A 4,490-nucleotide genomic window follows, 5' to 3' on the forward strand; every position below is an offset into this window, starting at 1 on the left:
CAGCGAAGGCAACAGATTATCACAAACTATTTTTGGGCTGTTTTTTGATAAAGTTGCTCGACCATTTCAATTACCACATCTGGACCCTGTTCATGTCCTCTCGCTTTTACTTTTGTTTTTTACCTCCATAAGGCAAATAATGGAGGAACTCTTTAGTAACGTCATTCTTCTGTCTCCTTTAATTTTAAAATAAGTTCTGATTAATGAAAAATATTGCATGTAATCCAAACATTAGATTAAACAATAAACGGCTTTGTAATAAGCATTCAGGCCTTTAGGACGCTAGTTAAGGCTTCGAATTGAGACATTGTGGTGATAGAACGGATATTTTAAACTATTTTGATGGATGATAGGTCTAAGAAATGCAATGTGTGGCCTGGGATTGATTGGAAATGCCTGAGTCTTACGCTCATTACATAAGACTTGAGAACTCTTCCTATGTCATCATTCTACACAACTACTGAACTTTTTTTTATTTAATAGTAGCTACCTATAAGTTCGTTCCCTACATACTTAACAAGAAATAATTTCAGTTTTTAAGGATACTAATAAGAATATGAACAAAATTCAAGTCTTGAAACGCTCGCCGGCTAAAACCCACATTTATTATGGATATTTAAGCCATAGAACACGAAAATGACCATTACAATTTTCAATCGCATTAGGTTTGGCCTCTAAAGCCTTTTTATGGACCTATTACAACTTAAAAATATTTGCCGTCTAAAAAAGTTGAATAGTGGTTTACTAATTGTAAGAAGAAATGAATATTTTAGAGGGAGGAAAAGATCAGAAATTAGATATAAATAAGTCAATTAGATTACTTACATCTAATCAATAAATACAAATCAAATACGCTGGATAAGAAACATATTGAATTCGGGTTAATCTCACTGCTTCTAAAATATAAGTTACTTATAACAATATATGTATAATGGCTTTGAATCGAAATTATACTCGAAAACTAAATTTTAAAAGAAATGCATTAAAGACCAAACTTACTGCAATTTAAAATTTCAGTGGTCATTTTAGTGATCTATGGTTTAAATAAATGGGGGTTTTAGCCGGCCACAAAAATTACATAGTGATAAGAAAGAGTAGATCAATCAACAGGTGATAAAATATGCCTATAGGTTAGTATTTAAGTTTATGTTGCTGCAACAGTATTGATGTCCATCCACAAATAAATATGTGGGAATACATAATAAAATCAAAATTATAACTAAACAAAAATGTTGTTCCAGCAGCCTCATAATGACTTATAAGTAAGGGTGATAATTTTGGTAAGAATAGAAAAGCGTGCAAGGAGAAGAGAAGAATTACTTATGGCATCATTGATTAAATAATATACATCTTCTTCTATCAATCATGAACGTTATCATTCCCGCCTTTATTATTCAATATTAATATAATAATATTAGATGGGGATAGTCGATAGAGAACTGAATAAAATGCAAAAAATAACGTCGCCTTCTGTCTGGATTTCTGAAAATGGAGGCCTAGGAATTTGGAAAATACTTACCGGATGAGAAACAGATGGTTTGTCGGATTTGTCGATATAAATGTGCCTTTAGTCCCCTGTCTAGAATTACACACCACTCATTATCCTCATCTCATAACAAGAGTATGGATATTCATCTATAAAATCAATTTGACGATGAATACATCAAGTCAGACTTTAACTTTGATCTCACAACGATGCTTATTGCATGTAATATAACCTTATCCATTGCTAATCATCTACGTTCAAAAAATTTATGGAGAAATACAAGGGTAAACATATCCCTTCCCGAGGAACCATCATTAAATTAATGGAGGATGTTGGTACTGATGTCATATATAGAAATACATATAAAAATGTTTTAAGTCATCCACACCAAATGATGATCAAGTTATCAGTAAAAGTATTTACGAATATCGAAATGGAACTTTGAATTTTGTACTATCTCTCAGTAAGTATTCAATTTTTTTTTTTTAATCTAACCATAAAATATGATTCTATTTTAGCTAAACATATCAAGAATTATGAAACACAACTCAGTAAAGGGCAAAAACAACTGCTTAAATGGTCACAACAACGGGGGTAGTAGCTTTGGATGGTTTGCAACTAGTTTGTCTGAGACTACTTACTTCGCTTTAAGAGTTGGGTATGATAATTAGGTTTTCCAATATTACATAGTCAATAAATATTACTTTTTATCACTTAAAGGTTAGCTATGGTTGATGGGCTCCAAGAAATGGTGTTCAGAAAACTCATAAAATATATCTATCCTGTGCACAATTGTATATAGTAACTTCCACATGAAGAAGAGGGATGATTATCTTTTTGATTAAACTCCACGTCTCGCGTGTGTATTGCAACCTAAAGTTATGACATATTTAACTTAATTCCGATGTTAGAACAAGAAAAAATTATCTGGATCAATCTATTATTTCAATATTCTGTATTTATAATTTATTATTATTAATAGTTATATGATTTTAATTGTTTAATTTTGTATATTTAACTTAAATGTTTAATGGTTTATTTTTTATGTAGATTATATTTAATTAAAGCCTTCTTTTAAACTTTGAGCTTCAAATATATTTCAAATACTCTACTTTGTCGTTTCATTAGTTATTATTCTGAGAATAAGGTTCATAATGAATTACAATTTCATGGAGTGTGACTTTTTCAAATCTACTGTAACAGATACAAAACATCGAAGTCAATTATACGTAGTATATCTTCATTAAACATTTTGCTAATAAATACATTCGTTATACCCTCAAAAATCATAATAAAGCAGGCAGATGATAATCACATCAGTATTTTAAACAATGATACCATATGTCTTTTTCCCCCTCCTACTTGCACGCGTTTTCTCTACAATATTATCAACTATACTTATAAGTAGGGTTGTGGGAATCGTGTTTTGCGCAAGTGCGCCCGCAAATACACCTTCAACTATCTGGTTCCTCTTTTTTCTTTTGGACATAAACAAACCTTTATTCATAAATCAAACTTGATGACCTATAACTTCTGCACAAGGTCTATTCGTAATTTTTTCCCCAAGACTACATGAACACGGAAAATTACATGCTCTATGAATCTTTTTATGCAAAAAAATGCAGTTGAGTATGCGTAGTTATGGCATTTCTTTGTATATATAAATCATTCCAATAATCCCAAATCTTTTTCCGCATGTGTGAAGTTTATTTGTATTTTTTAAGCTTGAAAATAGAAGATTGATAGCTTTTATTTGTAGATACAAATACAATAGCTTTAATAAAAGCCTTGTTGAAATATCAAATGATTTTAATCATCATGAAAATTTTATAAGAATTATATATAGTAAACATATACATTAATTAAAATTGTTGAGCTTATACATACAAACCTACTCGTGTCTTTACTACAATTTTTACAAGGAAGGAAATTGTATGACTTGAATTATGTGTGCATGTACAACTCCCTGGAAGCTCCCTCTGTGTTGTATGTACAATGGTGTACGTAGTAGCTACGCTGTTATAAAATACTTTATCTAAAGATTTAAATCTTCTTAACCTAGAATTCAAGGTTTTTCTTTTTAAAAAAATATTTTTTTAATAATAATTTATTTTAATATGTAGATTACCTTTTTTTTTTTTCTTAGAACCAAACATAAATGTATATTAAAAATTAAATACTTCTATCAATGAAATCTGAAGCTTTCTGTATGTACTATGTAATTATGTACATTTAATGATTAGCGAGCATAGAAAATTGTTTATTAAATGTCTTAGATAACACATCTTCAACTTCTTCAGAGAATTCATTCAAAAAAGTATAAGATACTAAATAGATAAAATGTATGTACATTTAATATACTTTACAAAATATTATCTTCCAATGGATCATAGATATTGGGTTGGTTTTAATACACATACATGCTTGTCGATACATAGTAACCCTGTTTCTGATCAATTAGATCTATATAAAGGGTGATAAATAATTCTTATTATTTTGAGATAATTCTTTTGTACACTCGATATCATTTTTAGTATTTCGATAATCTGTATCTTTCAGTACTATAATCAGAAAAGTAGAATAAAAAAAAGAAACTGATGAGTAAAGAATATTTTCGTTTTTCATTGGTTAAAAGGGATAAAGAAATAAATGAATAGACAGTTTATTCTCATTAACAAGATGTAGAACGGAGAAAAAATATGCAATCTATACTAAATTGTGTGATACTCCCAATTATTTTAGCGAAGTACCGCGTTACGACACAAAATTCAAATTGTATTTTGTAGTGAGCCGTCGATTTTTCTGTCTTATTCCCTCTTATCACCTGATTTGAGGGCTGATTGGTCGAATTCAATCAGCTATAACCCAATTCCCAACAATGGTTGAATAATAATTCCATAAATGAGAAGAATTGGGATACTAGAGTGTTCTTAAGAAAATCATACTGTTTTTGATAGTTAAATTTAAATCACCTTCATCAGAACAACATGTATATAATTTAAGG

The 4,490-nt window shown here is 29.6% G+C and overlaps 1 long non-coding RNA gene across 1 annotated transcript; it reads left to right on the plus strand.

Annotated features, from left to right (window-relative positions):
• Positions 1 to 1,301: 1,301 nt before the first annotated feature.
• LOC139905956 (uncharacterized) lies at positions 1,302 to 2,497 on the plus strand. The gene is made up of 3 exons (XR_011781125.1): positions 1,302 to 1,949; positions 2,005 to 2,144; positions 2,207 to 2,497. It is a non-coding gene; the product is annotated as an uncharacterized lncRNA (long non-coding RNA).
• Positions 2,498 to 4,490: the final 1,993 nt, after the last annotated feature.

This window comes from Lepeophtheirus salmonis, chromosome 7 (genome assembly GCF_016086655.4).
Source record: "Lepeophtheirus salmonis chromosome 7, UVic_Lsal_1.4, whole genome shotgun sequence".
NCBI classification, from domain to species: Eukaryota; Metazoa; Arthropoda; class Copepoda; order Siphonostomatoida; family Caligidae; genus Lepeophtheirus; species Lepeophtheirus salmonis.